Below are 13,379 nucleotides of genomic sequence, written 5' to 3'. Positions count from 1 at the left end.
ATCTTTTCCATTTTGTGATATTCTTCAGAAAAGGGTTAGTGATATGAAAAATCTTAGATAACTCGAAGAATTCCATGTACAAATTGGCAATACTAGGTGCCAGTGTAGCCCCCATTGCTGTCCCCTGGATCTGTTGGTAGAAGTCACCGTCGAAGTGGAAATAGTTTTCTTGTAGGCTCATCTATGCGCACCAGAGGATGAATGAAATTGGGGTTTGGCCTACTGTATGGTCATTAAGGAGTTTTTCTTCAAGCATCTTGATAGAATCTTTCTGTGGAATACTGGTGTATAAGGCCACAACATCTAAACCCAGGAGGATTACTGTGTCGGTGTCAACAGGCAGGCCTTCCACTAGTTTGATAATTTGAGTAGTGTCCTGTGTATATGATTCCATCTTTCGAAACCAGAGGTTGAAGAAATGTATCCGTAAATCTAGACAAAGGTTCCAGTACTGATTCCACACCTGACACGATCGGTCTCCCAGGCGGATTAGGCCAAGATTTATGAATCCTGGGTAAAGTATAAAACTGTGGGATTCTTGGTTTGGTTTTAATAAGGAAGTCTGCTTCCTTCGGTGTGATCCACCCCCTTTGTTTGGCTTTTCAACTTTCTGCCCGATGAGTTGTTTAAGTTTATCAGTAGGGTCACAGTCTAGATGACGGTAATTGTCCAAGTCGAGTAATTGCCTGTTACATTCCCGTACATATTTGTCTTTGTCTTGTAGAACTATTGCTCCCCCTTTGTATGCCTTACGGATAACAATTTTTTCATTCATGTGGAGATCTCTCATTGCATTTTTCTCACGTGTACTCATGTTCATGAATGTCGTTTTGTTTTTGGTTTTCTTTTCCAATTGTTCTAAATCATGGAGTGTACATTTCTGGAACACTTTAGCTTCCGCACTCGGTGCTTGGTTTGGAAAACAAAATGTGGATTTGTTGTGTAGCTTGGAATCCGAATTGTCAGGTTCAGAGTCAATGCCTTTGAAAAATTGAAAAAGGTGGATTTTTCTCATGAAGGTAAAAAATTCTTATCTGAAGTTCAAAGGGTCATGTTTGTTGGTGGGTACAAAACCCAACCCCTTTTCAATGACCTTAATCTCATCTTCTGTTGGTGTGTACTCGGAGAGATCCACCATAATGCTTGCATGCTTCGGGGATGCGAGGTTTCAGGTCCCAGTCCTCTGGGTTGACTTCTAAAAAAAGCTGTGCAGTTGGCTGAGTTCTGCCTTTATTTTGGAAAGCTCCACGATTTGAGTTGTTTTTGCCCAGATAGTTGTTCTTTGAGTTTCTAGGGCGACGGTTGGATTGGCCTTGTCTTGGGGTCGGGTATCCGCTTGAGCTGCCATTACTGGAGCTGAATGAAGAGTTCCTAAATTGAACTTTTTACTGTCCACCTTATGGAGAGTTTCCTGTTGCCACAGTCTGAAAGTAGTTGTCTTGTGTGTATTTAAACGCTTTTTCGTGCGAAAAGTTTGTTAACTCTTTATTCATCCTGCGAACCCATTCGGTTAAAGTACCATCCTTGAAAGCCGACATTTCTGATATTAGAGTGTCAAGTCTTTTTTTGTAGATGTCGAGAGGAACCAGCTTTTGTATTGCCTCTTCCAAGGTTTTAAGGTCTACTAAGATTTTCTCAGTCATTTCGGACGCAGTATCGATGATTAGGATCACCCAATCCTTACCGCATTTGTTCGCAATATAGCTCCATTGAAGAATGAAGTTCTTTTTGTCTAAGAATAACCTCGGTTCATTTCTAACGACTTTTCCTTGTGGTAAGGTGCCCTTCCTCAAGTATTCTAACATAATAGAACCGTGTAATTCAGTCCTTATGGGAAGTTTTTTAAGTTGAATAAGTTCGGCCCAGTTGGTAAAGTTACATGTTGCCTCGGTGGATCCACCTAAACCTGATGCTTTCTCAAGCAGTTCCTTCACGTAACTTTCATCATAACTCCTGCACCATTCTAATGCCATTTCGAAGAAGTGGCTTTGGGGTTATGAGTTTTGGAAAACTGTATGTATTCGAACCCTCCGAACGGTACCCTAGTTGGCTCAAATTAGTATGTACCACCTTATGGTCAGCTGACCATGCTCGATACCACAACACAAAAAGGAGGTAGAAGGTAAAGGAAAACCCGTATTCAACCAACCCTCAGAAAGGTCAACAACCTTTAGTAAGAAACATTAGGGTCAATCAGGCATCTCGATTCCATTTCTCAAAGGTAACACCAGGACCAAACAATGCTATTGGATGGTAGTCTGCCTCTTATTTCATTAAATTAACAGGCAGTGACAACACACTAAAAAAATATTGTTTTTTATTAATGTACAAAAGTCAAACGCATGTAAAAACAGAAGAACACAATACACAATTAATGCTGTACTGACAGGAAATAATTCTAGAAATATAAAAAAAAGAGCAGTGTGGTTTACTTCCACTGTACTCTGCCCCTCCTGTCCTTCAGCTCCAACAGTAAACAAAAAGCAGTGCAAAACATAGAACAGACTGTAAGTCTTGATGAACTACCTACTATCTGTATGCACCCTCCTGGTGGTCTGTGCAAAGGCACTTTTGAGTTCCTGCACAAATTATTGTGGGGCCTGATCTTCCCCACACAGCAGATTGTAGGCTGCCTTGCGGGCTTCTTGGGGGTTTCTATGGACAGAGAAGTGTTTTAAGGTGGCCGTCCTGTAAGTGGAACATCTTGAGTGATTCTGATCCTCCAGTACTGCAAAGAAACTGGAGTACCCAGGAGAGAATGTCCATTTCACATACTGGATACAATTCTGGCTATCTTTCAGGAAAAAATGTGTCCATCATCTGTTCATATAATTCAAGGTGTTCCCAGACCGAATACTTTGCATTTTTATGATACAGTGTTATAACACTCCTAATGGCCTTGATCTGCTTAAGCAGATCTTTTTGCAAAGCTCTTTTCATTTTGTTTGCCTTTTTGGTTTTAGTCACCCGAGTCCACTCATCCTCTGACTCAGAGGCACTACTACTGTAGGTGGCTTCTTGATCCTCTAGGCACTCCCTGATTCTGTGAGCTTGAGAAGGGCTTGCAGAATGTTGGGGCCTAGTTTCCCCATTCCTGTGGTGCTCAAAAGATTCTTCTGACTCTCCCCTGCTCCCAGAATTGGCAGAGTACTCCCCCACACTGCCCTTACTGGGTAGAGGTCTTGTCATGATGCCCGCTCCCGGGGAGCCGGTTCAAGCCCTGCGTCCCCGAAAGCGGACATCCAGTCCCCAAGGAAGGACCCACCAACCCCATATAGGGGCCCTTTGGACAGTGTCCTGGCGCCTATGGCGCCAGGCTCATAAAAGACATCAGTCCTGGCACCATGGGCGCCAGGCTCATTATGGAAGTGCTTGGGTGCACTTACCTGATGCAGACCATGCTGCAGGCTCCCGGTCTCCTTGAGGCCTGAAAGGAACTACTTTACCTGTGGGACTAATTTACCATATGGGCGTGGTCGGGGAAGGGTACATACCTGATTGGAGGAAGGATATATACCTGGAACTTCTTCCAAGGATATTTAAACCCCACCCGAACAGCCACACGTGCTTCGCGTTGTTCTGCATCTAGCAGCTGGACGCTCACCGTGTCTGCTCCTGCATCCTGACTTCTGCCACGCCTGCCAGCATCCTGGATCACCTGCAAAGGAAGAGAAGAAGAGAACAGAAGAAGGAAAAGTCCTTACCTGCTAAATCCGCATCCCGGAGACATCTCGCCGACAATCCTGAAAAGGAAGACTTTTATTTAAAAGCTCATCGCGTCGATCGCTGCAGCGCCGCATTCCACTCACCTTTACAGGGCACCTCCATGTTCAGCAGCGATCATCCGGATTCGCAGTCACGCCCCAGCGCCTAGGGAGAAAAAGACCAGAACAAAAGGTGAGAGAGAGAAGGGAATAAGGAAAGCTAAATCTCCATGTTAAGACTTACCTGTTGATTCATTCCCTCTTCATTTCGGGTCCGCGCCGCATCCTGGCATTTCCGGACCCCGGACCCTAAGGGGAAAAAGAGACATCAGCGTTAATGAGCGAATGAAAAGACATTACCAAAAAACGCTCATTAAAGACTTACCTGATTTCTACAAGGATTTCACCTCTCATCTCGGGTCGGTGCCTGTTCCCCGGCATTCTGTACCCCGGCCCCTATGGAGAAAAAGACACTAGCATTAGTACCTTAATGCATGGACACAAGGGGAACCTCTTATAAAAAAACTTACCTGGAAGCCAAGCAAGTTTGGTTCTCACCAATCCGAAAATCCAGTGAAGTAACTGGATACCAACGCGCCCCTGCATCAGAAGCAGAATGGAGAGCTCGTCCTTCCAGACCCTAAGGTGAGACGCTACGAGGAATCACAGAAGGGTTTCTAGGAGGGTGAGAGGGGACAGTGGGAGGCTGATTGCATTACCCCGCAGACAGTTAATCCCCTATTTTCGCCTACAGAAGGATACTTCTGTGAGCCAGACAAGCCAGATTTGGGGGCCCAGTCCAGTCCGTCTTCCGAACCCTGCGCATCACCTTAGAAGAGGTCACAGCAGCGCGAACCAGGCCAGCGCCTCCGTGGGAGTCAGGTGAGCGTTACAGGCTTTTTTTCCTGGAGTTCCCCACCAAATTTAACAAAATGCTCATTTGGTAGGCGGTATTTTTGAGGATCCAATTCCCTGACTCTCCCCTCATCTGAGTCTTCCTGGTCAGAGATATTAGCCCTAATCTTTGGGGATCTGTACAGGGACACCGGTCCATACATTTTTGGGGGCGCTGATCTGTCAGTCCCATTTACCAACTCTGTTGAAGTCTACCATCCCCATGGCCCCAGGTTCATATGAGCCAGTGGACATGAAGCTGGCAGAGTTCATGGTATTGAAGAGGTTTGAGTTCCTGAGTACAGGGGTCTTGATGTTAGGATCAGGGGTTGCTCTGTCCCACTCTACCTTCTCTCTTTCAGCCCCTATGCCCTGGTGATAAGCAAAACTCAGAGCCTTTTGTTCCTCTATCAAGGCCTTACTGGTCTCAATGATTTGCCCTTACATTTCTACTTGTTGGTGGAGCCTCCCATTCTTTTCACACACAGCCTCATTGGCTCTCTGTGCTTCCTGCATGGTCCTGCATGGTCTGGGAATACTGGGCCAATTTCTGCTGCAGGAGACTCGCGGCCTGAGTTTTAGCATCTTTGGTCTGGGTGTTCCCTTCCAGAGCATCCTCCACCCGTCTGGTGTGCTCTAGTAGCTTCCCATATTCTGTTTTTATTCATTTACCTCCTGGGGGGCCAGCTTTCTTCCCTCTAGCTCGGTTTTTAATTGGCTTACTTCCTGGACTAAGGCATCCCTCTCCTAATTTAGGGGGCCCCTCTGTTCAGCCAGGTCGTCCCTTTGTTGAATGCATTGGAACTCTGGCTCTCCTCATCAAATTCTGTTTGAGAGTCTAGGTCTCTCCTAATTAATGTATTATTTTCCTCTTTCAAGGTTTCTATGTGGTTTTGTAGGGTAACTATCTGTTCTGCGCAAGCTCTATTATAATTTAATTGTTGCGCCAGCTTTTGCGCCAGCTTTTGTTGACAACCCCTGTTGCAGAGAGTTTACCCTTTCCTAACACTCCTCTTTCAGTGCCTGTAATTGGGTGTCTTGCTCTGCATTATCCTTCTGTAGGGGAGCCAGGTCTTCTTTTAATTTTGTTGCATACTATCTAGATTCTGCCTCTAATTCTTGGCTCTTCTGTAGCCTTTGTTCTGCAGAGTCTAGATCATTCTGGATTCTCTCTAGTGCGTCAACCTGATTCTGTGCCAGAACTATGTTTTAAGCGTGCTTTTCCTGCATCACTCCTATGTGGAGGTATAGGTAGGCCGCAATTCTGGCAATTTTACTCTGCTCCTCTTTAACTTTTGGGGCCATGTACAATTCACTAAGAGCGTGGTGTAATGGGCCCTTGTCCTGCCACCTATCCAGGTTCATGGCAGTGACCTGTTCTGTGATTTCCCGCAGCCATACATGTTCATTCTGTTGTGGCCACTCACCCCTGACAAAAAGCTTGTGCAAGAGGTGCTCTCTAGCCATTTTGATTTCTACAGGGATCGTCATTTTGGAAATATCAATTTCTTTATTAATTATTTCTGGGTTGATTTACTTTTACTTTTACAAACAGGCCTGGTCTTTGGATATTTGTTTTGAGAGGTGCTTGTACAGTGTAGCACAGCACACCAACCAAGAAAAGTGTCTCTACCCTGCAGGTTAGTCTGCTGTTTTACACTGTCACGGGTGGTAACTCAAACTCAAAATCATGGCACGAGCCCCCAAATCTGTTAAGGATTTCAATCAGGCAATACACCCTGGTCTTAGCCCAGTATGCAGTGCACAAATGAAATACTTATTTTATTATGTCTATAGGTTCAATATTCTGAGTGATATACCACTCATATCACACCCCTTCTCAAAATACCCCCAGGTCACAATCGACCAGGAATCAGGCTAGTTGGTAAAGGTAATATGTATTTATTTATTTAAAATTCAAATCAAAACATATACTTTGTAATAGGGAGCAGCAATCACCAATGTGGTGACAATAACAGATAAGTAGGTATGTAAGCCAGTTAAATCCACTTTTAGCAACACAGAATATAAAATATCAGAGAAAAGAACAATTTTGGCTTGTTTGAAAGAGAGCACTTGAGTTAAGATTTCCCCCTGCAAAATTCCTTAACCCACAAATAAGCAAATCTAAACAGATGTGAGTAAGCAGCAGGTATTCAGGAATAAATAACAGTGTAGAGGATTTGAATACAACCTTCCCTCCCCAAACAAGAGAGAAAAATGGATTTGAAATCTTACACTTTTAAAATGGCATTCGAAATGGCTTAGCAAAACAATCAAAAGTGTGCAGAAATCCTTAAATCAATATAAATTTCTATGGGAGCAACATTGACAAGATGCTAACAATCATGAGCTATACTTTAAGCAAAATTATACACTTTGAATCTTAATGGAAGTTTGAATTTAATTGAAATTGAAAATCACACGTGTAAAGTGGTCTCTGTTTTGGGATGTAGCTACAGGTATTATGTATAAGTCAGAGTTGAAATGAAGTCTCTAGCTATTAAACTTAGTAAGATATGCAAGGTTGAATGAGAGGCATTTTAGAAAAATCGGGCAGTGAAAACAGAAAAGAACTCAGTTTGGACAAGAAAATATTTACTATAGTTTACTCTATGACTAGAGCATTCTAGCTAGAATACAAAAGGGACAAAGTAAGCTCTGGAGTTGATTCATGACTTCAACACCAAATCCCCAGTGTCCTCTCCTGGCGGAACCAGTCAGATCACTCGAAGTAGAATGGATAACTTCAGATTTACACAAGATGAAAATGACTAAAGAAATGGCGCTTAGCAAGATAGATCAAAAACAGGATGGCAATAGGGATTCTGACAATGTGACAAGTTATTAAGCTAAGGATTGGATATTTTAGAGATTGGGATGGAACAAAACAAGGCAAAGTATGCTATGATTTTTCTATACTTCCTATTAATACTTACCGTCCACTTTAATTTAAGATTTTGGACCGTCAAGGGTTCTGGTCATCACATGGATCAGTCTAACCAAGGACAGCAGGGCACATCTGATGGGATAAGGTCAGCTGGGTAGTTCTGGTCACCTGGACTGGCACTTCGGACTGGAGACGGCACTGGACTGCACTGGTTACTGGAGACTGCAGATCAGTGGTATGGCGAGTTTGCTGCAGGCAAGCCTTTAGTTGTAGCAAGCCACCTGGATCAAGATGCTTCACTGGGATTTTGAGATTGCTTCAGAATTTGGGCCTAGCTGAAAAAGGAGTTCAGCAATGCTGAGGCCTTAGCTTGGTAAGTAAAATCAGGAATCAGGAACAAGGATGGAGAATTCAGGAACAGGTGGCACAAAGCAGAAAATCAATATGAAGTCAGGAATCATTGTGTCTTGTGTGCTGTGAGGTTCCCTTATTTATCATGCTAAATGACATCACTAAATTATATGACAGGGGCAGTCCTACTGTCCACACCCCTGATGCTATGATTGGGCAAGAGCATTGTCTCCGCCTTGCTCTTTACTGGTTGGATGACGGAAAGGGATGTAATGTTTTATGAGACGATCTTTACAATGTCTGAAAACCTCCCCCAGCTCCTAGAACCACAATCTAATTTACCCACAAATACATATTTATACAGTGATGACCCCAGTCTGTGGGACCAGATTTAGGCTTTCTGCGATATTTTGGCAATTTTATCCATGAAATATTTGGCCTGAAATGTTCTAATTTTGTACATAGATGCACGTTCACCCCTGGGATAAGTGTGCAAAATGTCATGTGCGCAAATATTCTTCACAATATTTGTTCCTTATGCAGTACAGGGTTCAGTCACGTCTTCAAGGAAAGAGAATAAAATTAGAGTTAAAACTACTGATTTTCTGATTTCACCTCATTCTTGTGGCAAAGTTGTGTCGTTAAAGTTTAGTTACAAATAGGCTTTTTAACCACCAAATGTCACTTGTCAGTTTTTTTCTTTTCTTTCAACTGGTAGCAGCTATCAAATTCCTTTGAAGTAGAATGAGGGGCCTCTCCCTGGAGAGTGAAGATTCCTGCCTTTCACACTTGACTGGTGAGAATCTTAGCCTGCTATTGTCTCAGCCTTAGGCAAAGACGAATGTCTGATGCACTGGGAAACCCACCATTGTCTGGGGATTCAAACCCCAATGCTGGCAATTAGCATTTACTGCTCCAGAGGTTTTAAGAGGTGTCACCCATTTTCAGGGCTGGCAGGGTTTTTATTTTTCTTTGACGCAGTTTGCCATTCAGCCTGGGTTTTTGCTTTGATGTACACTTTTAAATCTTACATTTTAAACATATAGAATTAAGCACTTTATATGTGTGTTTCTAACAGGAGCAAATCCTGTTTACATTCTTAAATAATCAAACCTTTACACAATGATATACTTTTAAAATAGGCGATTTTGCGCTTCATTCGGAGAAAAAAAGCACATTTCACTTATTTCTTTAAAATTCTGTTTACTTCTGCAGCAGATACCCATTTTAGTCAGCTCTAGTCCTTCCCTTGAGTGCTGGAATGGTTTGCAGCATGGATAAATGTATCCAGCATTTGTTTAGAGTCTTACTCTCTACAGCTGATCCTTGCTACTTGTTGCAAAGCTTTAACCGTGTTTCCCATGGAAAAATGAAAACACAGTCCCTGGTTTGCTTTTACAAAGATACTGTTTCCTGGAGCTGTCATTCAAATGAGGCCCAGTCCTCAGAGCCACAATGGATGATCCTGAGCATTTCAAGGCCTTTTGATCATGGTGGTGTATGAGAAATGAATGGATTTGGTGCAGTTGAAAAGATGACATTTAAAAGACATTTAAAAGAGGCATTTTTGGGTTTTCAACACAATGATGCTGCTTCTTTCACTTTGCTCCATGTTGACTGTGGCAGAGCCCACTGGCATGCTCCTGCAGCGAGGACTCTGTTTTCACCCCACCTGAACTTTGTATGGCAGGGTGTGCAGCCTTTTTCTGGTTGTGATACAAATTCAGTTTTAAAGATTTTGGCGTGCACAGGAGTCAGCACGGTCATTTTGGGCTGTTTCTTTCACCATTGCAGTAAAGTGACGTAGTGAGGCACATTGGAGTGGGTCAAAATATCCCACAACGCAATAGCTTTGATACAGAGTGTGATGCCACACATATGGGCAAATAGGCATGGTTGGTCATGGGAAGATGTATGCAGGCCCAGCATCATGTGGTTGCTTCTACCAATGGGTGCGTGACCCATGGCCTGTTGGTCATTGGCCTGTGTTTGGGTAGGGCAGTGTGTCCAGGCTGGGGCAGCCTATGTCTGACATGCATGCTTGTGGTTCTTGAGGGTCCCACATCACCTCCCCAGGTGTCACTCACATGGGGGGGGCTGGCTTGTAACATGGCACAGTCATGGCTCTATGAGGGCCTGCTGTGCAGCCAGCAGGGTTGTACTGTGGTGTGCAGTGATTGGCAGGCTGGACACATGTCGTGTGTGGATTGTGTACTTCTGGGGCACCAGTGGTCCAGGGATGAACATCGTTTTGTAAACCATTAATCAGCCCAACACTTCTAATACACCATAAAGGATCCAAACAGATTGGAACCCAAGTCAGTTATAAACCTCCTTGTCCAAATTGGCTAACATGGACGGAACGGCAGGCTTATCTCCGCAAGGACATGGACTGTTGGTTAGTTGCAACACAGCGAAAATACAATTATTACCCAATGATAAAAGGTACTGTCCAGTCAAGGTGGTCTAAAAATATCTACTTTATTATTACGACAACAGACAGTTCTAGCTCTAGCACAGTACAAAATACAACCCACCCTGTAATGGTACACAGAAGACAGACAGTTTCACGAGGGACAGGGATTCTGACAGGAGGGTAGTTGGTAAAGTAATCAGTCTTACTGTTCAAGGTTATTTGAATTCAGCACCAAGAAGCAATGGGTCGAAGGACCAGAAGGGGAGGACAACAGTGTACCTGGTATTTAAGATGTTCTTGATGCTCGAAAGTGTCAAGGCGGTTCCAGTGCACTTTGCAGCTCCTGGGACAGAGTTTTAGGTGGGAGACAGGTGCGGGTATCAGGCAACAGTCAGTTCGGCAGGCGTGGTTGGACAGACAGCTGCAGTCTGGCCTACATGGTGGCTCGGGGCCAAGAATCATTGTCTCTGTGCTGGTTGGTGGATCTGGCGCACTGGTCGAGGAGTTTTGGATGGCTCTGATGACAACGGCTTGGCAGCAATCAGTGGTGTAGCTAGTTGCGGTTCGAGGACTCGAATATCTCGGAAATGTCCTTAAAAAATGGACGCTGGTGGATGCTTGTAGTGGCACTCCTCCGAGCTTCTTCGCAGGCCTTGTGTAATCCTTTTAAGGTGGACAGCCAAAAGATTAGGAGAGTTTTGCATGCAACTACCTTGTCCTTTGTCCAGAGACTCTCTGGCACTTTCCGCCTGGGAAGCTTGCTGGCAGGACCTAAAAGGACATACTGTGTGCTAGCTGGGTTCTAATTCATGAGCGGCTTAATGTGTCCTCTGAGTCCGGAATCTCCCACTGTTCCCTAGATGTTTAGGGGGGATCTTGCTTCCCTCTCAGAACTCCGGGCCTTCTTTCACTGGTGGAAGATGTAAGGTTGACTGTACCTTCAGCCCGGGTCTAAATGAGCCCTTATTCTTACTCCTTTCAAAGTCGTTGGATGATCTCTGAGTGAGGGGTTAAGCCCTCTTTTAAAGCCAAATGGGCCCCCGTGATTGGTGCAGGCTAAGCCTACCTTAATGAACCAGTCCTGGGTCCATATCAGCAATCTTCTGTTATGCATGAGGTCAGGACCACAGTGCTCTACAACAGGAAAGGTAAAGGATGACAACATATATCTAAGCCCCACCCATCTAATTGTCTGTTGTAGATCAAAGTGTCTCTGGTAAACTGAGCCCTCTGTGACTCTTGATTAAAATGCAGGTCTCCCTTGAAGTTTGTGATGGGAGCAGACTTCCTGTCTCCCCCAAATCACATCCTTCATCCCTCTGAAAAGGGTCCTCTCTGCAGGGACACCTGCGTTAACTAATGGACCCAGACTAGTCACTCACTTCCTTTCATACAGTGGGGTGGGAACTAACTTCAAGTTGACTCATTGCGTACCAAACGGTTGTTTGTCCTGCCTTCCTGTTGTCTGTTCTGCAACCAAGCCTCTTCTCCAGGCTTGCCTCAAGTATCTCTCATTAGTATGCACTGCCACCAGCCGAACTAAACAATAGTGAAGAGAAATGACTAACCCCACTCTTAAACTGAATGTAGTGGAGAAAGACCTCCTCCCCCTTCTATCGAGTGTGAATAACTTGGTAGGGTGATCTATACCTTCAAATATGCAGAAAACTAGCAGCAAAAACCGAGTTGTATTTATAAAGTCAGAATGTTTATATAATGAAAGACTATAAAATAGTACATGATACATATATTGTACTAAAAAGTAGGTTGGAAATGGACCAGGTGTCAAGAAATTAACAGAAATAGGGTAATCCACCATTTTGTGACTGGCCAGCACCTTTAAGGCCAGCACCTTTAAGGCCAACACCTTTAAGATGTATATTGATATATATATATAAGTGAATTCTGTAAAACGGTATTGAAATGAAAAAAGAATTACCTCTTGATAATTCAAGGAGAGTTCAGTAGCCAGAGATGGACTTTCCGGACTCTTATCTCTAAGCTTGACAGTATACAGTGTGGGAGTGGTGTAACAGTCAAGGGAGGAATGTGGATGATGCATTCAGCTGGTTCAATTAGCAGAGAGGATACAGCTGATGCCCATATCTGTGCCTCCGGGACAGGAAACCATGATGCAGTTGCTAAGATTGTCTTAGTACAGATGTCAGTAAATGTTCCCATTTAAAGGTTAAGTACAACACACACAATCTTATCAGCAACAGATGTGGATATGACATGGGAGCTTTTGTGAATTGGCAGCTCAGTCAGCCAACCCTAGAGGAGGAAGGGGCTTGTCTTGGAGTGCCTGAACCTATGAGAGCATTCTGCATCATAGATAGGGAACAGAGCCAACCTAGATGTGTATTTAAGGAGGGAAATTCTATGAATTTTAGCAGAGTTCCAGAGATGTCCAAGATGTATGAAGTGTACCAGCCTGCTGGAGAAATAAAGCCTGATGTCTTCTTGAACCAAGCCTGAGTGTCCTGTTTGTTCCAGTGTCTCTTCCTGACCCTAGAGATGCCAAGGCCCAGCAGATGGGGGTTTTTGAGACCTCCAATACAATAGGAAAGCAGATCCATGGAGCCTTTTATATTTTAAGTAGGCTGCCCATGGCCGAGGAAAGGGTGCCTTGCCACTGCTTGAGATGATTTGATGTGCCCTTGGCTGTCATATTCCAGCTGAACAAGACAGGGGGGACAGCGCCTGCAAACTGTGTCTTCCTGGAGTACACGCCACTATGCCTTTCATGCTGTGAGCAGAGAAAATGTGTGCGGAATGGCCTCACACATTTTCAGAGGTTGATCTCCCATCATTCACTTTCATTATCAAAAAATCAAAAAGGACCAGGCGAGCACACACTCCCTGTGCAGATGATCAAATTCCTCACAACTTCCCTGTGGCTTGCCTGACATGTCATCATGGGGCAGGTCTACTGGGCCTGCAACATGCTGGTGTGGCTGCTGCACGGTGTTGTGGTCAATCATGTACCTCAATCCTCCTGGCACAGGGTGCGCTAGAAGGGGTGTGGTGCACATGGCATTTGGTTGGTTCACTTGTCTGCCCTTGCTGCTGCTGTGATGCTCACAGGTGCCCTTGGTGCCCTTCCCCATGGCTGTTGTGGAGG

This window comes from Ambystoma mexicanum, chromosome 1p (genome assembly GCF_040938575.1).
Source record: "Ambystoma mexicanum isolate Mex_15411 chromosome 1p, UKY_AmexF1_1, whole genome shotgun sequence".
NCBI classification, from domain to species: Eukaryota; Metazoa; Chordata; class Amphibia; order Caudata; family Ambystomatidae; genus Ambystoma; species Ambystoma mexicanum.
The sequence above is the reverse complement of the archived record's forward strand: the minus strand, read 5'-3'. Positions refer to the sequence as shown.